At 43.6% G+C, this 22869-nt stretch overlaps 1 non-coding gene across 1 annotated transcript; it reads right to left on the bottom strand.

Annotated features, from left to right (window-relative positions):
- Positions 1-1043: 1043 nt before the first annotated feature.
- trnat-cgu (transfer RNA threonine (anticodon CGU)) lies at positions 1044-1115 on the bottom strand. The gene has a single exon. It is a non-coding gene; the product is annotated as a tRNA-Thr (tRNA).
- Between the last annotated feature and the right edge of the window lie 21754 nt (positions 1116-22869).

The following is a 22869-nucleotide window of genomic DNA, read 5'->3' as shown; positions in this document are numbered from 1 at the left end:
CGAGCCGGATTTATTCAACAGCCAAAGGGTAAGAGAAAATGTATTTAATAGCGATCAAAACATGATCGACTTCAACGTAACGTTTGACAGGGAGATACATGAAACAGCTACTACCATTCTAGATTTCTGTAAGACCGACTTCAAGGGGCTGAGAGAGAGACTTTCCAGAATACACTGGGAAAAATCTGTTATTGGTAAAACGACAGGAGGTGTTAAAAATAATTAAAAGTAATAAAAAATCAATTTATCCCCCTGAGGGGCCAAAGAAAACAGGCATGGACGACGAAAGAGGTAACGGACCACTGTAAACTAAGAGTAAAAACGGACACAAATGCGAAAAATAGCACAGATCCTGGTGAATGGGAAAGGTACAAAGAAGAGCAAAGGGACACAAAGCAGATAGTAAGTGGTACAAAGAGGGAGATTGAAAATAACCGATTGGTGAAATGAACAGACACATAGCAGATGTAAGTTAACGCTGAGAATTATGAAGTGAAACATTTTGGTAGGATGAGGAGATGCAATGTGAATTAATGATACAATTTTAACGGGGCCAGATTTATATATGAAAATTTAAATCCCCATTTAAGCATCTGCCTGTGGAGATCAATGATCCTGAAACCAGCCATAATGCTCCCTGTATTGTATTAACCAACTCTAAAACGTACAATTTTAAAGAGGGGGCAGGATCTGGAAGACATGGGGACGTTTCCTTTGTTAATAGACGAATAGAGTCTAAATACAAGGAAGTTATGCCAAACAATTATAAAACACTTATGAGGTCTTAGCTGGAATGTTGAGTGGGGAACACGCTTCAGGGAAGAAGTCAAGCCCTTGGAGAGGGTGCAGAATAGATTTACTGGAATACTGCCAGAGTTGGGGACCTCATTTATACGAAGAGACTGGAGAAGCTGGGATTTTTCTCCTTAGCATAGAAAATGTTAAGAGGCGATATATGGCGCTAGTTCAAAATTATGAAGTGTTTTGATAGTGAAAAATGAAAAAGCTTCAAAATATGACATTTAAAGTGATAAAATATCGATAGGCACAGATGGGGGTCGAACCCATGATCTTCGGTTTACGAGACCGACGCCTTACCACTTGGCCACCGCGCCCTGATGAACGGTGTGACTGGCGTCGTATTGTTACCGAATCCAACATCATTTCAATTCGGTTGTACAAACACAGACGCATATGCAAAGACATAAAGTGGGATAATGGAACGGGCAAATGACCAGCGCCATTTATTTGAAACTATCATAAAAAATTTCATAAAATCATACATACCGATGGAGAGTACTTGGTCCATCGTACTCTTGAACGAGCTATCCAATTATTCCCAGATCTTTCCACAACGCCCTTCAAAATGTGCCTCTTCAAGCATTTATCCAATTCCATTTTGAGGGTTAATATTGAATCTGCAGTGCTACGGGGAAATAACAGGGTGGAAACACGAGCTGAGAGTCAGCACGGGCTCAACGGGCCGAACTGCCTTCATCCATGCTGAAACAATTCTATGAATCGATGACTCCATGATTCACCAACTTTTCAGCAGTGCATTACAGATCAAAGCTTAAAAAAAAACATTTCTCCTTCACTTTTATCTGTTTCCTCTGTTGTCCTCTGGATGTTGACAGGACTGGATAGTTTTGGGTATGGAGAAAGATTGGGGTTGTTTTCTTCGGAACAGATGAGGATAAAGGGTGACATAATTGACGTGTATAACATTATGCGGGGCCGAGATAGTGTGCATAAGAAACACCTGTACCCATGAGCTGAGACGTCAATAACCAGGGGGTATAGATTTAAATTAATTGTTAAAAGGATTACACGAGAGTCGAGGAGAAATGTTTTCGCCCAGAATGAATTTGGGTCTGGAACTCATTGACTGAAAAGTTGGTGAAGACACAATCCTCATCACATTTAAGTCGTACTTGTATATGGATTGAATCGCCCTAATCTGCAACGCTACAGATCAAAAGCTGGGAAGTGCGATTCGGCTTGATAGCTCTTTTGATTGGCGGAAATAGGATGTGCCGAATCCTCTCCTTCCCTGACGCAAACTTCTCCGATTCTATGATTCTATGAGGTGGGGAATGCTCTTTTGTTTTCTGTACATATCTCTATCCCACCATCGATGGGATCTTGCTGTGTGATAATTGGCTGCCGTATTGCCCAACAGCACATCCAGTGACTACACTTCAAGAAGTACTTCATTTTTGGTAAAGCACGTTTTAATAAAAATATTAATTCAGTGCATGTGGGCGTAGCTAGCAAGGCTGATATGTATTGCCCAACCCTAATTGCGTTTGAGAAGATAGTGATGAACAAACTTCGTGGACCACTGCAGTACTTGGATATGCACTTGATGGCTACGGTCATGGAGCTAGAAATTAGATTCGACAGCATACTACACAGTCCACCAGCAAGGACGCGATGGGCTAAAAGCTTTCCTTCTGTGCTGTAAATTTCTATGGCTCTGTGGTTCAGTCACTGACTGATGGTACTACCAATGTACTGTTGTAGAAGGAGTTCCAAGATTTTCACCGCACGATAATGGAAAGGCGATATATTTCCTGGTTCATTATCTGCAGAGTTGATACTCGAGTTGGAAAAATCAATCTTCAACGATCATGCCCACTTCTGATCTTATGATGAAGTGCAGGTCATTGATGAAGCAGGTGATGATGAACACCTGCAGCGATATCCTGGGCTAAGATGATTGGCGTCGAACCACAACCATCTTCTTTTTGGCTAGGTATGTCTCCAGCAGTGGAGATTAACCCCGCAATCATTTCAATGTTAGTAGCCTCCTTGATGAAACATTCGACCAAATACTGTTTTGATGTCAAGGACAATAAGTCTCGCATCCTTTTAGAATTAATAACTTTTGGCCATATTTGGACCAAGGCTGTAATGACGTCTGGAGGCTGGGGATCCTGTCGGAACTCAAACTGAGCAACGGCGGGCAATTGGGTCATCCTATGTTCGTGAAAGATGCTGCAGGAATGCAAGCTGGTGCATTTACTGTTTGAAAACAGCGCACACTGCATGATGTAGGATCACATGTGTCATCGACCAGAAATCTTACTCCAACCTTCCTCTTCCCACAGCCCCTAACCAGAGTTTCAAAGCGTGGCACGTTTTAAAACGCCAGTTTTTTAAAAATTGTTTCATTCTATATTTCTTAAAGATTAAGAAGGCACAACAGGAAGACAGATATCCCAGTTTGCCGATGATGCAAATATTCGTGGTGTGGTAAGGAGGGCAGTCGTTAGCGTATACTTATAAACAAATATTGATAGATTAAACGAATGGACGATTCAGTGGCAGATAGATTCCAAACAGGTAATTGTGTGGTCACCCATTTTAGATCACAAAGTTTAGATCCGAGTCCTAATTAAATGGAGCACAGCTCGGAGGGATTGATTTCCAAAGTGGTTTGCAGTCCAAGTGCCCATCCCGCTAACCTGCAGTAGCAAGTTACAAATATATTCGAAACAACTAATGGCATGTTAGGCTTTATAACTAGGCGTTGGACTATAATGCAATGGAAGTTTTTCTTCAACTGAACAGAGATGTAGTTATACTATATCTGGAGTACTCTAAGTTATAGAATATAATAGATTTATAGAAGTTTACAGCACAGAAGGAGGCAATTTCGGCCCATCCTGTTCTTGCCACGGTTACTCAGCCTAATCCCACTTTCCAGCTCTAGGTCCATAACCCTGCACGTTACGACACTTCAGGTGCACATCCAAATACTTTTTAAGGTTTAAGGTTTCTGCCTCTACCACTCTGTAGGCAGTGCATTTTAGACAACCACAACTAACTGCATGTGGAAATTTCACATCACATCTCCTGTAAACCTTCTCCAAATACTATAAATGTATGCCCGCTGGTTGTTGAGCCCTCTGCTACGGGAAATAAGCCGTTTCTATCCATTATATTCAGTCCGTTTGTGGGCACGGCCCCATAGAAATTATAGGCTGGATTGGAATGTGTACAGTTCTTTATCACCAGAATGTTACCAGGTTGCGACGGGTTAAATTATGTGGAGAGATTACATAAACTGGGCCTGTGCTCCCTGGAATATAGAAGGTTAAGTGGTGATTTGATTGAGCTTTTTAAAATTTTAAAACGAATTGATAAGATAGATAGAGAGAAAGCTTTTTTTACCGTTCGTGGGGGAGTTTACGACAAGAGGACATAATGTTAAAATCAGAGGAAGGCCATTCGGCAGAGAAGTTAGGAAAATCTTCTTCACGTAAAGGGTGATGGATTTATCTTCTATAAAAAGCAGGATATACTAGCTCAATTAAAAATGTTAATTTTAGATTGATAGTTTTTGCTAGACATTGATTAAAATGATGTAGAGCCAATGCAGATAGATGGAGTTACGATAGAGCTTAGCCAAGAATTAACAGAATGGCGAATAGGCACAAGGGGCGGAATGGCCTAATCCTGTTCCTGTGTTCAGTCAATTGGCAGAACTCCTATTAAAAATATAGAAATGTTGTCTTGAAGGGTTAATTAAAATATATTCTTTGCAGAAATTATGGATCGCTTACACGCTTTCATAACAAACAAGCATTAAGTCTAATTGTCAAACCAGTTGGTTGAGCATTTATCAGGAACAGAGACACATCAGTTGGATTTTAATTCCAACCCATTAACATCTCGGCCATCCTGGTCATGGGCACGCTGCAGTGCAGTGCTTGGAAATTCGGCAAATTGATTGGAGACTCAAAATTTAGTTTTCAGCGCAGAGCAAACTTCACGTCTGCATACTATGCAAACGTGGGAGGATATATACCTTGTGTTTAACTGTGGGCGGTGAAAAGCTGTACCACAATAGCACAGCACTAGGCAAACAACGCACTGAACTGATCGTCCGTAACTTGACAACAAATCCCCGTGCTTTAACCCACAGAACATGTAATCTTCCCGTCAACACTGAACATCTTTGAATGAATAATGTTAAAATGCGCGTCAACCACCCAGTATCAGCAAGCTCAGATTGAACCAGCGCATCAAGAGATAACTCATAAGGTATGGAGTAAACTGATGTGGGTAGCGATGGAGAGTGACAGAGATAAAGTCATATTTGGACGGATAAACAGATCCCCAATGAGAAAAACTTACAGAAATTAACTGCAACTGAAATAGATATACAGCGAAACTGACACGCGGAAAGAAAGTCAGATTCAGAGAGAAATATAATGAAACATAGAGAGAGAAGAAGAGAACCAGAACATTAAAGGTTAGAAAATCCCTGCTGGCACGGCCGGAAATTAAATCCGTAATCTGAGGTTTACAGGTGTAAACACAAGATAACTGAGAGAGGATTGTAGCATCACAGAAGCATGGCTAGAGATACTTTCCCCAGAGCACGGCAAACTGTTCGCCATCAACTATTTACTCAATTTGCTTCGAGAGGTTGTCACCCCTCAGCTTAAGAGTGTGCAGGTAGAGAGGGAGTGGGTGACTAGCAGACAGAATAGCAGTACTCGGCAGGTAGTGCATGAGGTCCCGAGTCCATCCCACTCGTCAACAGACATTAGCTTCTGAGTACCGGTGTGGAGATAGTGTCTCTGGGGAGTGCAGCCAGATCCAAATACACGGCACCGCAGGTGGCTCAGCTGCACAGGGGAGGAGGGAGAAGAATGGCAGAGCTATAATGGTAGGTGATTCAATAGTCAGGGGAGCAGACAGGCGTTTCTGCAGCCGCAGCCGTGACACCAGAATGATATGATGACTCCCTGGAGCCAGGGTCAAGGATGTCACCGAGCGGCTGCAGGGCATTTTGATGGAGGAATGTGATCAGTCAGAGTTCATTTTCCATACTGTTACCAATGACATAGCTAGAAAGAGAGATGAGGTCTTGCAGGAAGAGTTTAAGGAGCTACGAGAGAGATTAAAAAGCAGGACCTGAAAGGTAGTAATCTCAAGAATACTCCAGGTGCCACGAACGAGTGAGTACAGAAATAGGAGGATAGATTAAATGAATGCATGGCAGGAGAGATGGTGCAGGAGGGAGGGCTTTAGTTTCCTGAGAAATTGGGTCCACTTCTGGCGGAGTTGCGACGTGTACCGAATGGGTTGCACCTCAACAGATCCGGGACCACTAACCTCGCGTGGTGGGGGGTGGGAGGGCTGGAGGTGTCGGTTGCTCGTGCTGTGGGAGAGGGTTTAAACTAGTTTGGCAGGGGGATAGGAACCTGAGAATCGATTCAATAGGGAGGCGAGTAGAGTTTGAATTAAAAAGCAAAAATGTAGAAAGTGACCTGTAGGACAGAAGAAACAAGGAGGAAAAAAGGGTAAAATATAAATTTTAAAGCTTTTTCTCTAAATGCACGTAACATTCGTAACAAAACAGATGAGTTGACGGCACAAATAGATACAAATGAGTATGATCTGATATTCATTACAGAGACGTGGTTGCAAGGCAACCATGACTGGAAACTAAATATTCAGGAGTATTTGATATTTTGGAAGGACAGACATAAAGGAAAAAGATGAGGGATGATCTTATAGAAACATTTAAAATAATGAAAGGGATAGGCAAGGTAGAGGCAGAGAGGTTGTTCTGGTCGGAGAGACTAGAACTAGGAGGCACAACCTCAAAATACGGGGGAGCCAATTTAAAACCGAGTTGAGAAGGAATTTCTTCTCCCAGAGGTTTGTGAATGTTTGGAATTCTCTGCCCAATGAAGCAGTTGAGGCTAGCTCATTGAATGTATTCAAGTCACAGGTAGATAGCTTTTTAACCAAAAAGGGAATTAAGGGTTACGGGGTGCGGGCGAGTAAGTGGCGCTGAGTCCATGGCCAGATCAGCCATGATCTTGTTGAATGGCGGAGCAAGTGCGAGGGTCTAAATGGCCTACTCCTGTTCCTAATTCTTATGTTGTTATGTTAAGAGGTGTGGTCACACTGTTAATAAAAATGGGATCAGTGCATTAATGAGAAACAATATCGGCTCAGAGGATCAAGAGGTTGAATCAGTTTGAGTGGAGTAAAAGGAACAATAACAGGAAAAAGTCGCTGGTGGGCATAGATTTCGGCCCCCTAACCGTAGCTACATGGTTGGACAGAGTATAAATCAAGAAATAATGGAGACTTGTAAAAAAGGAACAGCAATAATCATAGGTGATTTAACCTTCATATTTACTGGAAACACTTAATTGGTCAGGGTAGCCTTGAGGAGACGTTCATAGAGTGTATCCGGGATAGTTTACTTCGACAGTACATGCTACCCCAGCCAGGGAGCAGGCTATCTTAGATCGAGTACTGTGTAATGAGACAGGATTAATAAATGATCTCGGAGTAAAAGATCGTATAGGAATGAGTGGCCATAATATGGTTGAATTTCAAACTCAGTTGGAGGGAAAGAAATTTGGTTCTCCAACCAATGTCCGAAGCATAAATAAGGGGGACAACAAAGGTTGGCTAAAGTAGATCGCAAAATAGACTAAAGTGTGGGACGGTTGTAGAGCAGTCGCAGACATTTAAGGACATATTTTATAACTCGGAACAAAAATGTATCCAATGAGTAGGAAAGACTGTAAGAGAAGAGATAACCATCCGTGTCTAACTAAGGAAATACCGGAGGGTTTGAAATTGAAATCAAAGGCACACAATGTGGCGAAGACGAGTGGGAGACTAGAGCAGCAGAGAACGATTAAAAACATGATTGAAGAGGGAAGATAGATTATGAAAGTAAACTCGAACGAAATATAACAACAGATAGTAAGAGTTTCTACAGATACATAAAAAGGAAAGGTTTGGCTAATATGAATGTTGGTCCCCTGGAGGATGAGATTGGGGGTTAATATTGGAGGTCAGGGAAATGGCAGAGACATTAAACAAATATTTTGTATTGGCCTTTGCAGTAGATGATACTAAAAACAATCCAAGAGTGGATAATCAAGCGAATGTAGGCAGGGATGACTATCACTATCAAGAAGGAAGTACTGCTAGCAAAATAATTGGACTAAAGGCGGACAAGTCCCCTGGACCTGATGGCTTTCATCCCAGGATCTTAAGTGAAGTGGCTGCAGAGATAGTGGATGTATTCGTTATATTTTCTCAAAATTTCCTGGATTCGGGGCGGATTGGAAAACCACAAATGTAACGCCCCTATTTAAAAATTAAGGCAAGCTTAAAACTGGAAATTATAGACCAGTTAGCCTAACATCTGACTTTGCGAAAATGCTGGAGTCCATTATTAAGGAAGCAGTAGCGGGACATTCAATCAAGCAGAATCAGCCTGGTTTTATGAAAAGGAAATCATGTTTAACAAATTGCTGGAGTTTTTGAGGATGTAACGAGTGGATAAGGCGGAACCAATGTATGTGGTGTATTTGGATTTCCAGAAGGCATTTGATAAGGTGACACATAAGAGGTTAATGCACCAGATAACAGCTCACGGGGTTGGGATTAAATCAAAGATAGAGGCTTTGCTATATAAGAGAAAACACAGCGTCTGGATAAATGCGTCATTTTCCAGTTGGCAAACAGTGACTAGTGGAGTGACGCAGGTATCGGTACTGGGTCCTCAACTAATTACAAACTATATTAATGACTTGGATGAAGGAACCGAGTGTAATGTAGCTAAGTTGTCTGATGATACAAATAGGGTCGGAAAGCAAATTCTGAGGAGGACACAAAAAATCTGCAGAGAGATATAGTTACGTTAAGTGAATGGGCAACAAGTTGGCAGTTGCAATATAAGAGGTTACCTACTTTGACAGAAATAATAGAAAAGCAAATTATAATTTAAATGGAGAAACGTAGCAAAGTGATGCAATACAGGGACAGATGAGAGTCCTTGTGCATGAAACACAAAAATTAGTATGCAGGTACAGCAATTAATCAGGAGGGCGAATGGAATGTGCGTTTATTGCAAGTGAGATAGAGTATAAACCAGATTAGTCCTGCTACAATTGTACCAGGTATTAGTGAGGCCACACCTGGAGTACTGTGTGCAGTTTATTCTCCGTATTTAAGGAAGGATATACTTGCAATGGAAACTGTTCAGAGAAAGTTCACACAGTTGATTTCGGAGATGAGGAGAGTTGACTTATGAAGATAGGTTAAGTACGTTGGGACCATCCGCAGTGGAGTTCAAAAGCATGAGAGGTAATCTTATCGAAACTAATAAGATAATGAGAGGGCTCGACACGTTAGGTGCAGAGAGCATATTTGCAGTCATAGGGGAAAGTAAAACTAGGGGTCATCGACTTAGAATAAGGGACCGCCCATTTATAAGAACATAAGAACGTCCGAAATATGAGCAGGAATAGGCCATACGGCCCCTCGAATCTGCACCACCATTTAATCCGAAAATTGCTGATCGGATCATGGATTCAGGTCCACTTCCCTGCCCGCTCCCTGCAACCCCGTAATCCCTTATTGGTTAAGAAAGTGTCTCTGACTTAAATTTATTCAATATCCCGGCTTGCAGAGCTCTCTAAGGCAGCGAAGTCCACAGATTTACAACCCTCTGAGAGAAGAGATTCCTCCTCATCTCAGTTATAATAGACAGCCCCTCTTTCTGAGATGATGACCCTTGTTCGAGTCTCCCCTATCAATGGAAAGCTCCTCTCTGCATCCACCTTGCCAAGCACCCTCTTTTACATATAGGCTTTGATAAGATCCCCTCTCATTCTTCTGAATTCCAATGAGTAGAGGACCAGCCTCCTCAATCTTTCCTCATAAGTCAACCCCCTCATCTCCGGAATCAACCGAGTGAACCTTCTTTGAACTTCCTCCAAAGCAATTATCCTTTCGTAAATTTGGAAAACAAAACTACACACAGTATTCCAGGTGTGGCCTCACAATACCCGATAGAACTGTAGCAAGACTTCACTGCTGTTATACTCCATCTCCTTTGCAAAAACGCCATGATTCCACTGGCCTTCCTGATCATTTGCTGTGCCTGCAGAATAACCTTTTGTGTTTCATGCACAAGTACTCACAATTCCAGCTGTACTGCAGCACGTTGGAACTTTTCTCCATTTAAATAATAGCTTGCTCTTTGCTGTCAAAGTTTTTTCTGTCAAAGTGCATGACCTCACACTTTCCAACATTATACTCATACATTGGTTTAAATCCCACCTTTATATCGTCAGCAAACTTCGTTACGTTACACTCGGTCCTTTCTTCCCAGTCGTTAATGTAGATTTAAAACTGAGATGAGGAGAAACTTCTTTTCTCAATCGTTGAAAATCGATGGAATTCTCTTCCTCAGAGAGCTGTAGAGGCTGGGTCAATGAATAAATTAAAGTCGGAGATAGACATATTCTTCAGTGATAAGGGAGTAAAGGCTTATGGGGAGGCAGCGGGGGAAGTGGAGCTGCGTCCTTGATTAGATCTTCCATGATTTATTCAATGACGGAGCAGGGTCAAGGAGTCAAATACTCCTACCCAGAATTCTTATGTTCTTATGTACTTAAGAAAATTCTGATCGCATCTGTAGCAACCAACTGTTCAGACAATTCATTCAAAACCTTAATTAATTTGAGAATAAGTCAGTAATCTCCTCATCTCAACTCCGGTTCATTTGTCAGCTAAATTGGTAATTTAAATCTGAGATTGATAGATTTTTGCTCGATAATGGTAGGAATTGATTTGGTGTCAAAGCAGATGGATGAAGTTAAGATATTGGTCAAACATTATCTCACTAAATGGTGGAACCGGCTCGAGGGTTCGACGACCCCTGCTCTTATTTTCCGTCAATCAGCAGAGCACCTGTTGTAAACGTAGGAACGCTTCCTGGAATTGTAAAATATAAATACTAAACCTTCCTTTCCAATGATTATAACAATTTACCAAGTTATCATAACAGACAACATCTGCTAGTACTGAAGCTCAAACCCAAGCCAACATTCGCACAGTTGATTTTCAGTCCAAAACCTTAATCACTCAGCCATCCTGACGATTGAAGAAAAAAGTGCAATTTTCGACAATTGAAGAAATTCATTCCACACCAAATACCAATCCATTGATAATGCCAGTGATTTGAAAGCTGCTGTAAAAAAAAATAACATCAATTACTTTTCAGATTCCTGGCCCTCATTCTCCCTATCACTATAGTCGTCCAATCCCTCTGATCATCCATTCCCCACCAGGAAGGCTTGAGGCCCCTCCACTTCTTCATTGAACGTATGCTCAACCAGTTCCCATCTACCGTCAATTCATCCGCCTGGCGGAACTTGATTTAAACTGGCATTGGACAACTTCTCCTTTGACTCCACACGCTTACTGCAAATTAAATGTGTTGCTAGGGTATCCCGCAAGTGGCCTAGATATGCCTGTATTTCAATGGTATATGTGCAACATTGTTTGTTCTAGTCCTACTCATGTCCGATCCATCACCTCGTTTTCTGATACATTGATGAGTTTATCTGTGCCATTTTCAGCTTTCGCAGCAAACTCGAAATTAAGTCAACTTTGCTTGAAATTTCCACCCTTCCCTGTCCTAAACATGGCCCATCTCCGATTCTTCCCTTCCTTTCCTCGATTTCGCTATCTCCATTGCTGAGGATAGTCGGCCGACCAATATCTACTATAACCCCACTGATTCCCACATCTACCTTAACTACACTTTTCCCCACTCGCTTTCTATAAGGACTTCTTTCCATTCTCCCAGTTTCTCCATCTCCATCGTATCTGTCCTGACGCTGGCAAAGTCAATACCAGTGCTATCGATATGTAGCTAAATTTTTCTCCAGCAAGAAAAACCCACGACCCGAGTACACATGACCCTTGAACTTCTCCTGCCCATTTCCCGCACTTCTGCTCTCATCCCTTCTCCTTCCTCGCAGAACCACGATAGAGTTCCACTTGTGCTTAATATTCACCCCACTAACCGCCACATTCAACGGATCATCCTGCCCCATTTCTGACACATCCAACGTGGTCCCACCATCAAATAAATCTTACCCTCCCCTCTCTCTTCAGCAGTGCAAAGGGACCAGTCTATCCGGCACGCCATGGTCCACTATCCAATCACCACCAACAATGCTTTCCTTCCCACAGAGCCTTCCAGTGCAAGCGCAGGAGAAGCAAAACGTGGCCATTTTTTCCTCCCGGTCCACAGTCCAGGCCAGTATTGGTGAAACAACCACTTACTTGCACTTCTTTCAACATAGTATTGTGTATCGACTGAAATCTCCTCGACATTGGGGCGACCAGGCACATATTATGTGAGCACTTTACCGAGCAGCTCATTTCAGTCCGCAACAAGAACCCCAAGCTTTCGGTCGGCTGTCTCGTCCTCCTACACTGTTCCCATGAAGCTCAACGTAAGTTCGAGGAACAGCAGCTCATCTTTCCATTCGGCACTTTACAGCCTTCCGGGCTCAACGTTGATTTCAACAATTTCATAATTCTAACCACTGCTCCCATTTTTTCGGACAGTAGCTGTTAGTAATGATTTTGCTATTCTCTCTTAACCTTTCTCTAGAAGCATATTTTTTTTCTTGAAGTGTCCCTTTATCATGCCCTTTCGGTTTTGTCATGACATCATTTCTTCTTTCCACCATGTGACAGGATTTCCTTTTCGTTCTTTCCTGCCCTCCACCTCTCCCTGCTTAAGTAACTGCTTAAAATCTGTAACATCTCCAACTTCTGACAGTTTTCATGAAATATCATCGATGTGAAACATTATCTCTGTTTCTCATTTCACTAATGCTGCGTGTCTTGTTGTATATGTTCAGCAATTTCTATTTGCATTTCCTATTCCCAGCATCCCCAGTATGTTGCTTCAGAAAAAGTAACATTAGTGCTATGGATAAGAGGTTTCCTTATCAAGTGGTGATGAGGCGATCCTGTCAAACCGGAAAGAACGGGTTCAACCTCTGTCTGCGCTTTCAAATAAGTTCCCGTCGATCTCCTGTTGTTACGAGCAGCCCATAATTATCTCAAATGGTAATCGATCAACAGGTTCACTGACCCGGGAGTTTGAAAAGCCATTGAATGTTTCTGAGTCCGTTAATGTTCCCAATCTTTTGCTAAATGTATTTATCTGAAGTCACGTGCAGAACATTATTACCCGTTTCCCACAGGATTAAAAGAACCACACCGAGGTAGAGGATGATTATCCGAGAATGACAGAGTACTGAAGGAGACTTTTCGGCCCATCATGATTGAGCCGGCTTTGTGAAAATGCTATCCAATCGGACCCACTTTCCACATAGCCCTGCAATTGATTCCCAGCAAATGTTACCCAATTCACGTTTGATGGCAAGCATTTCAAGAAAATGTCATAATTCGCTACAATGTACATTAATTGAAGGAATAACAACACCAAACTAAAAATGTTCAAGCCGTGGTTAACAAAAGAAATGAAAGATATAATTAGATTCAAGGAAGAGATTTATAATATTGCCAAAAATAGTAGTAAGCCTGAGCATAAGGGAGTTTTGAGAATTTAAAAAGCTGTGTGCTGTCAATCCCGGATCACGCTGTGTCTGTTTAAAAGGGATCTACTGTCAGTCCTGAACCTTTCTTTGTCTTTGTAAATGGGACGTGCTATCAGTCCTGGATCATTCTGTGTGTGTGTAAAAGGGACGTGCTCTTAGTCCGGGATCATTCTGTGCCTGTGTAAAAGGGATATTCTCTTCGTCCAGGATCATTCTGTGTGTGTGTAACAGGGATATACTCTTTGGACTGGGTCATGCTGTGTGTGTGTAAAAGGGATCTTCTCTCAGTCCAGGATCATTCTGTGTCTGTGTAAAAGGGACGTGCTCTCAGTCCTGGTTCATTCTGTGTTTGTGTAAAAGGGATGTGCACTTAGTCCAGGATCAATCTGTGTGTGTGTAAAAGGAATGTGCTATCTGACCTGGACCATTATGTGTTTTTGTCTGTTTCAAAGGAGCGTGATTACAGTTCTGATTACCGAATATTTAAGATGATGTGATCGAAAGCGCATTTGGATTATCTGCGTGTGTGCGGACCCACTTTGCAATTCTACTGTTCTGTAATTCAATATATGTTTATCTTTACGTGAAACACTTTTTATCATAATAGTGGCCCTGAAAAAGTTCACAATTCTCTTCACACAAATGCATATCATTACGTCATTGCATTTCATCGTATCGAAGGAGGCCATTCCGGCCCATCGTGTCCACATTTGCCGAACAGGAGCTATCCAGCCTCATCCCAATTTCCAGCTCTTGTTCCGTACTCTTGAAGGTAACGGCACTTTAAGTGCAAATCCAGGTACTTTTTGAAACCTGGGCAGGGTATCTGCCTCGACCATCCTATCAGCGGTGTGTTACAGATCCCTCTGGGTGAAAGATTTTCTGCACAAATCACCTCTAAACCTCCGACCAATTACAATAAATCTTTGCCTCATCTTTGTTGACCACACTGCTAATGGAAATAGGTCCGAACTAACACCTCTGTCTAGGCCCCTAATAATTGTACTTCCATGATTACCGTCTCCCCTCAGCCTCCTCTGTACCAAAGAAAACAAACTCACCCTGTCTAATCTTTCCTCATAGTTCAAATTCTGAGGTACAGGCAACATTCTCGTAAATCTCCTTTGTATCCTCTCCAATGCAATTACAAATTTCGTGTAATGTGCTGACACAGTACTCTACCGATAGACTAACTAGTGTTGTATAGAGATGAGGCATAACCCCCCTGCTCTTAAATAATGTGCATCGGCTGATAAAAGCAAGTATTCCATATGTCTTATCAACCACATTATCAACCTGGCCTGCAACGTTCGGGGAGCTGTGGACCTGAACTCCAAGGTCCATTTGTTCCGCTGCATTTCTTAGTGTCCTACAATTTATTGTGTATTCCCTTGCCGTATTTTCTCTTGAAGTATATATTACTAATTTGTGACATGTCATGAGCTGAATGTAGCAAGCTAGGTAAAAAAGGTAAATTAGAAATGAATTTTCAGTTGATTGACAAAGAGCCACATGCATCAAATATTTAACAAAATACCGACGAAGATGGGACTGGACCCCCGCGTGCAGAACACAATGGAGTCATAGTCCCTCGCGTTATCAAGTCGGCCACCGAGTGCCGCAACACGATCAGCCATCTCGTTTACTGATTTTTGCATCCGAACAGAACTCCCTTGCTAAAACAAGCCTTCGCCGCTTGTCCTGCCCGTGCACACGAATCGACAATGTTCCAAAAATCTACAATCAGCTTCTGTAAGCAAAGGGCCTTCCGTTACTTCAGGTGAGGGAATGTCAGAAATGGTCGGTTTTGAGACAGATTCAGAACGGAGAAAGACATGTTTCGCCCGCTGAGTTACATGACCATGACAGGACTTCTTTACTATTGAAGTAAATCACCTTATTCATTCGGCCTCGCGCCAGTGCTATCACCAGAAAAACTGTTGCGGGGAGAATTATGAGCAAAATAAAGGAGGGTTATTGATTATGGAAGGGAGAAAAGGTGGGAGAAGAGGTTGGTTTGAAGGAGTAAATAAGTTCAACTGCTAAAAACGTAATATCTGTTTCATTAAGTAAGGATAAATGTTTCGCTGTGTTCTATCAGCAAGTATCGGAGTGAACAAAAGATATAAAGCGAGATGTGTCGTGAATCGGATTCAAACCGAGGTTGCTACGGCACAACACAGCATACTAATCACTTTTCGATCACGGCGCCACACACCAGCTGCCACAGATTTCTTCTGACTGCAGCAAAGTTACAAACGGCGGTGGTCAGGAAATATGTAGTTTTTGTGATTAAGCCAAATTCAACCCCGCCAGAAATTATAGCAGCGTTGATATGCGACCAAGGCCCCGCACCATCTCGGGCCTTACTCCAGAATGGGAACAAGTGCAACCCCAGTTTCGTTTAAAGTGATTGCAGCAATATCACATGGCAAGAAACTCACCCTTTGTGAACCATGAAAACAGTAATTGCCAGCCCCGCTGTGAGGCAAACCGAGAATCTTTGTTTGCTCGACAGTAAGTTTGACTAGTTAAGCCACGGAGTGAAACCACGCCTTTGAACTATCGCCTCCACTCACACATATCTATCAGCTACCTCTCACTTCCATTTGGAGTTTAAGTCCCTTTTTTATTTAAGCTTCTGCCTTATCTATTCTCCATGTGTGCCAATGCTGCCTGTATCTCTCACTGCATTTATCTCGATGACAATCTGTGCATTGATTCTGAATGGATACCTTGTTTGCCTCTAACATGAAATAAATGAAGGACTCAGACAATTCCTCCTCTGATACTAGGGCCATAAAAAGCCAACATTTATAACAAGATACTGTTTATTGTGATCCAGAAAATACAATATTCCATCTGGAACGAGTTAGATTAAATTCTGTGCGAACGAGATTATGACACACCATTATAGCAACCATTTTAAACAAACAGAGAATGAACCCGGAGAGACGGCTCATCCCCTTAAGAGGGGAAACAGAATGAATAAAAAACAGATAATTAGGTAAAACTCTGCAGATTGTGCAGATTTTGTGGATGAAAAACTCGGTTTCACGTTCTGTCGGATAACCATTCCGATATTTTAGGAAAAATTTACAGATTACAGATTTATTCAACAAAATTAGCACCTGTACAAAATAAGCAGCGAGAAAGGACAAAAGTGAACGTCTTTGATACAGTGGAATGCAGGATCGATTAAATAATGAATGGCATAATGGGGAATTGGCAAAGTGTGTGGGAATCGTCTAATAAGGTAACAAACGATGGTCTAGAGGAGGTGTTAGTGGCAACACCAGAACCATTACCAGACAATGCTTATGATACAATACGTTGAACCTAATGTTAAGGCCAGAAGACTATAACATGCCGAAAATATTGGGTGTCAACGTCTTTTAATCAGACCACGCAACATGGCCAGCCCGGATTGATTTTCTGTCCAGTTTGTATTCGGCAGTCAAGAGACTAATTCAAAAGACAGCTTCTCACATCTTTTTAGCTCGAGAGAAAGAGGATGCACTCATATTCAGAGCAGAGGTGGACAATGACGCTAAATGTATGCTTATTCCAATTGAGGTGAGCTCATGCGTCCAGACAGGAAGATATACTGATCAAGTATTGGCCGGAACCAAAAACGGGTTTAGGTTATCCAACGAGACACAGAGTCGAGTACCTTTGAGATACTTTAACTTTACTCAGTTGGGTGAGTTTCACTTTGCTCTGGGATTTGGACGCTTTGGGAATATCGGCGCAAAATCACACGTTTTAACTTGAAATATTTCTGTTTACTCACGTCGACCGGCTGTGAGAAGTGGAATATTGAATAATAAATGGCAGGGCTGTTCCGGGATTTGGACCCAGGTCCTCTCACATTTCAAATGTGGTTAACCCAAAGCGAGATTCATAACCCTAGACCAAAGAGCCGCCGACAGAATAGAGGAGATCTCTCAGATTCTGACGGTATTGAGAAAAGATATTAGGCCCATCGTGCTTGTGCTCTCGCTCAGAGACCCGATCTAACCAGTCTCTCTCGCCACAATTCTACAAGTATTATCCCTTTGACGAATATATTATTAATTTGAGACATGACATGACTTGAGCAAAGTGCAGCATTGTCAGTGAAAGGGGAATTTGGCAATGAGGTGAAATCTGATTGACAAAACGACCACGGTGGGCAAAGCTGTAACACAATAACGACGAGGATGGGTTTCGAACCCATGTGTGCAAAGCACAATGGATTAGCAATCGATCGACTTAACGTCTTGGCCACCTTGTCAATCATTCAATCTCCTATGTTTTGTATCCAAAGAGAAATAATGTGCAAGATAGTACACTTTGCAGCTGCTCTGCCTCCGCAACCAGATCGACAATGATGAAAAGGTGCAATTAGATTCTTAAAGCAAACAGCCTTCCTTTACTTCATGTGAGTGACTGGAAGAGATGGTTGGTTTTTCGGCAGAATCACAACAAAGAATATAATATTTCACGCAGCGAACAAATTGACCGCAGTAGGACTTGAACCTGTTATCATTCTGTTAACGTCGAGGTTGTAATCGAAGTCAGACGCCTCATCCATTAGGGCGCATGGGCTTCACCATCAGCGCAACATTTGGTATTGTGTATATTGGGAGAGTTGAGTCCTGATTCAAATGTACTGACTTCCACGAGACACATGCTGAAGTCAAGGTCAATCAGGACCTGCACCTTTAATTCACAGCTCTCCACTGCTACACTTGCCTGAGACATGCCTTTATACACCTCAGTGGGAAAGGTATGGAGTGTCTCCTGCAAGTGCACCGCTTGTGGTAAGGTATGCTTATTGTTTCAGGTCATATCCAGTTACAGTCATGTATAGCATGGTAAGATACAGTAATATACAGTAATGTGAGATACATGACATCAACCTCCCCCAAGTTCTTATTGCCTTTATAGATTCAGTCTCGGAGGTGGTCTGCGCTCTCGCGTGGAGCGTCTTAGTTGTGGTTCCGTTGTTTGCTTGGTGCCTGTGGTTCGTTCGGTGTGATTGCTGGTATCTCGCCTGGGCTGTCGGTTTCGTTCGGTGTGATTGCTGGTATCTCGCCTGGGCTGTCTGTTTCGTTCGGTGTGATTGCTGGTATCTCGCCTGGGCTGTCTGTTTCATTTGGTGTGATTGCTGGTATCTCACCTGGGCTGTCTGTTTCGTTCGGTGTGATTGCTGGTGTCTCGTCTGCGCTGTCTGTTGAGACTGCCCTTTCCTCAGATTGTTCCACCTATCTGTCCACCAGATGTGGTGTGAATTTCACAGTGTCGTCTGCCTCTGGTTCTTCAGTGTAATCAGTGAATCTACTTTTTACTTGGTCTACATGCCTCCGGCAGGTTAGGCCATTGTCCATTTGTTTCACGAGTAAACTGTTTACCTCTTTGTCTTTTACTGTCCCTGCAAACCTTTTGGGACCCCAGCAATAGGTTAGCACAAACACTTTGTCCCCGATCTCATTTCACCTCCCCTTTGAATTTCGGCCATGGTGCTCAGTTAGCTTTCGACGCTTAGCGTCAACAATTTCATGCATGTCTGGGAGGATTAACGAGAGCATGGTCTTTAAGGTTCGTTTCATCAATAGTTGCGCGGGGGAAACCCCAGTCAACGAATGTGGACGAGATCTGTATGCCAGCAGCAGTCACGACAGGCGCCTCTGCAGCAAGGGACCTTGGATTCTGAACATGCCTTGTTTAATGACCTGCACTGCTCGCTCCACCTGGCCATTGGAGGCCGGGTTGAAAGTTGCTGTTTTAAAGTGATTGATGTCGTGGTCAACTATAAAATCGTGAAATTCTGCGCTGGTGAAACATGGACCATTATCACTGAACAATATGTCAGGAATGCCTTACATTGCAAACATGGTTCTAAGGTTCTCCAAGTGGTGGAGGTTGTGCTGGAGTTTAAAATGGTGCACTCGATCCATTTTGAAAATGCATCAATGACTACGAGGAACATTTTGCCCATGAATGGGCTTGCACAGTCGACATGCACCCACGACCACGGTTTGGTGGGCCAGCGCCAGGGTCTTAAGGGGCCTCCCTGGGGGCATTACTGAGTTGGGCACAAAAGGTGCACCGACGGACGCAGAGCTCCAAGTCCGCGTCAATGCCAGGCCACCAGACTTGAGATCTGGCTATGGCCTTCATAAGGACAATCCCCAGGTGCTCGCAATGGAGCTCCCGGAAAAATGCCTGCCTGCCTCGTAAGGGCATAACTACTTGGCTGCCCCACAGCAGGCAGTCTGCCTGTAGTGAGAGTTCATGCATGCACCTATGGAAGGGCTTGACCTCCTTGGGACAGGCATCGCTGCCTCTGCCCAGTCACCAGTTAAAACGCATCTTTTAACTAGAGATACCGTGGGGTCGCTGGTCGTCCAGCCTCTGATTTGGCGAGCCGTCATGGGCGAACCTGTCGATTCAAAGGCATTGATTGCCATGACCATCTCACAGTCCTGTTCGTCGGACACTTCTGTGGTCGCCAGGGGTAGCCTGCTAAGTGCGTTGGCACAGTAGTCTCTGCCTGGTTTGTGACTTATCGTAAGCCACCAGCATGAGTGGCCACCGCTGAATGCGCGCTGAGGCGTTGGCGTTGATTGCCTTGCACTTGGGTAGGAGAGACGTGAGGGATTTGTGGTCAGATTCTAACGCAAACTTGGCCCCGGAAAGGTATTGCTGCATCTTTTTGACACCATACACGTACACGAGTGCGTCCTTCTCAACCATTCCCGCGCTCTGCCCGCGAAAGTGACCTGGTGGCAAAAGCAACGGGCTGCAATTTACCTGCATCATTGACGTGCTGTAAAACGCAACTGAACCCATACGCTGACGCAGCACACATAAGCATTAACTTTTTACCTAGCTCAAAAAAGGCTAAAACACACTTGGAACATAGGAGGTTTCGTGCCTTATTGAAGGTGCGTTCTTGGGCGTCCCCCTAAAACCAATCGCACCCATTTCTGAGTAGCACTTGGAGAGGCTCCAGCATCGTGCTCAGGTTCTGCATAAAGTTCCCAAAGTAATTGAGTAGCCCGAGAAACGCACACAGTTCTGAGACATTCCAGAGACTGGGTGCCAGGTGAATCGCTTTGGTTTTGGATTCGGTTGAGCGGATTCCATCGGTGGCAATCCATCTGCCAAAAATTCAACCTCAGGCGCGAGAAACAGACACGTGGATTTCTTAACTCTTTGGCCTACCCAATCCAATCGACTGAGTATTTCCTCAAGTTTGCGGAGATGAGAGTCGGTGTACCTGCCCATGACGAGTATGTCATCTTTAAACACAACAGTCCCCGGGATGGACTTGAGCAGACTCTCCATGTAGCGCTGGAATATAGCCGCCGCCGACCTGATGCCGAATGGGCATCGATTGTACCCAAAAAGGCCTCGATGTGTGTTGATGGTGGTGAGTAGCTTCGACTCTTCAGTCAGTTCTTGCGTCATATATGCAGATGTGCGTAAAGTTTCGAGAAACGTTTACCTCCGGCGAACGTGGCAAATAGGTCCTCCGCTCTGGGCAGCAGGTATTGGTCCTGTCGGGAGACTCTGTTTATCGCAGACTTATAATCCCCACAGATTCACATGGATCCATCAGGCTTCTTGACGGGGATGATGGTGCTTGCCCAGTCGCTAAATTCCACGGGAGAAATTATGCCTTCCCGCAGAAGCCGGTCCAGTTCGTTTTCTCTCTATTCCCTCATCACATATAGATCCTCAGTTTGGTGTCGATCTTTGTGAGTTTTGGTCTGTTGCTTTTGTGCGGCCACAGTTGTTCAAATTGTTGAACGCTCATGAGTGATTGACTGGCCCCTGTGTCCAGTTCCATGTTGACGGGCATCCCGTTGAGTAGAACCCTCATCATAATTGGAGGCGTCTTGGTGTAAGAACAGTAGACATTGATCCTGTTAACCCGCTGGACCCCGGCGTCCCGTGCACTGTTCCAGCCAGGTACTGGTTCGCATTCCCACCCTACTGATTTGTATACCAGTCGAGCTGCTGTTTTTCTGCACATACGAGCCAGATGCAATGTGTAGTTGCAGTTTCTGCAAACGGCATGCTGAAATCGACACACCCTGATAGAGTGCCTTCCCCCACATCTCCAACACAGACCGTTTCCATTATTTGCGAAGGATGAGCTGCGTCTGGCTGATCTCCCTTGAGCTTCTCTCGATCTGTTGTTGATTGCTCGCATTGGGGTTGATGAGGTCTGAACTACCGTTCATGTGGCCCTTGATTTTGATGGATTCTGGCGCCACTGTCTGCTGTTAAAGGCCTGCTCTCCGGCCTTTGTCTGGGTGTGGGGGTAGCGGTTTGTTTCACAATGTGAATCCCTTGTTCCGATGCCTTGTTGGTTGTCATACCCGAAGTAAAGATCAGCCTCGTTTCTTCTTCGCCTGTCAAGAACATCTGTGTGACCAGTGCTGCTGCCTTTCAAGGTAAGTTCTTAGTCTCTATAAGCTTTCGGAATATGCCTGCGTGGCCTATTCCTTCAATAAAAAAAGTCTCTCAATAATTCTCTCCTTAGTTCATCGGTGAAATCACATGAACTAGCCAGCCTCCGAAGTTCCACATTGAAGTTGGGTATGCTTTGTTCCACACAGCGGCGGTAGTTGTAGAACCTGTGTCTGGCCATGTGTAGGCTGTTTGCTGGCTTCAGGTGGTCTCTCACCAGTGCGCTCAACTCCTCAAACGACTTGCTTGCTGGTTTCTTGTTGCCAGCAGATCTTTCATTGAAGCGTATGTTTTCGATCCACATCTGGTCAAGAGATGGGCTCTTGTCTTGTCAGCCTTTTTGTCGCCCAGCCAGTATTTCGTCACAAAGCTTTGCTGGAGCCTTTCTATAAAGTCATCCCAATTCTCTCCAGCATTGTAGTTCTCATCTGAGCTATTGGTAGCCATTCTGTCGATTCTGTGATCCCATCCTCGTCGCCACTGTAAAGTCCTGAGTCTAATGTACTGACTTCCACAAGACACATGCTGAACTCAAGGTCACTCAGGACCTGCACCTTTAATTCACAGCTCTCCAGTGCTGCACTTGCCTGAGACCTCCCTTTATGTACCTCAGTGGGACAGGTATGGAGTGTATCCTGCAAGTGCACCCCTGGTGGTAAGGTATGCGTATTGTTACAGGTTATATCCAGTTAAATTAATGTATAGCATGGTAAGATACAGTTATATACAGTAATGTGAGATACATCACAGGAAGCAAACTCGGGTCAAATGCTATGCCAAGGAGTGGGTTTAGGAAAAGATGAGCATATTTCGAGTAAATGAACAAATGCACTGCGATCTGGGTGCGCAGCGAAGCAGCCAGCCCCAATGTAACTTGGAACAGAACAGTTTAACAATTCGGTCTTTGCACCAGAAATCACACTCTAGCTTACACAAATCATACTCCTTCTCAAACTATGCAGGATAATGCGGGATT

Source organism: Pristiophorus japonicus, chromosome 33 (genome assembly GCF_044704955.1).
Source record: "Pristiophorus japonicus isolate sPriJap1 chromosome 33, sPriJap1.hap1, whole genome shotgun sequence".
Lineage (NCBI taxonomy): Eukaryota > Metazoa > Chordata > Chondrichthyes > Pristiophoridae > Pristiophorus > Pristiophorus japonicus.
This window is presented reverse-complemented; position numbering and strand designations above follow the sequence as displayed.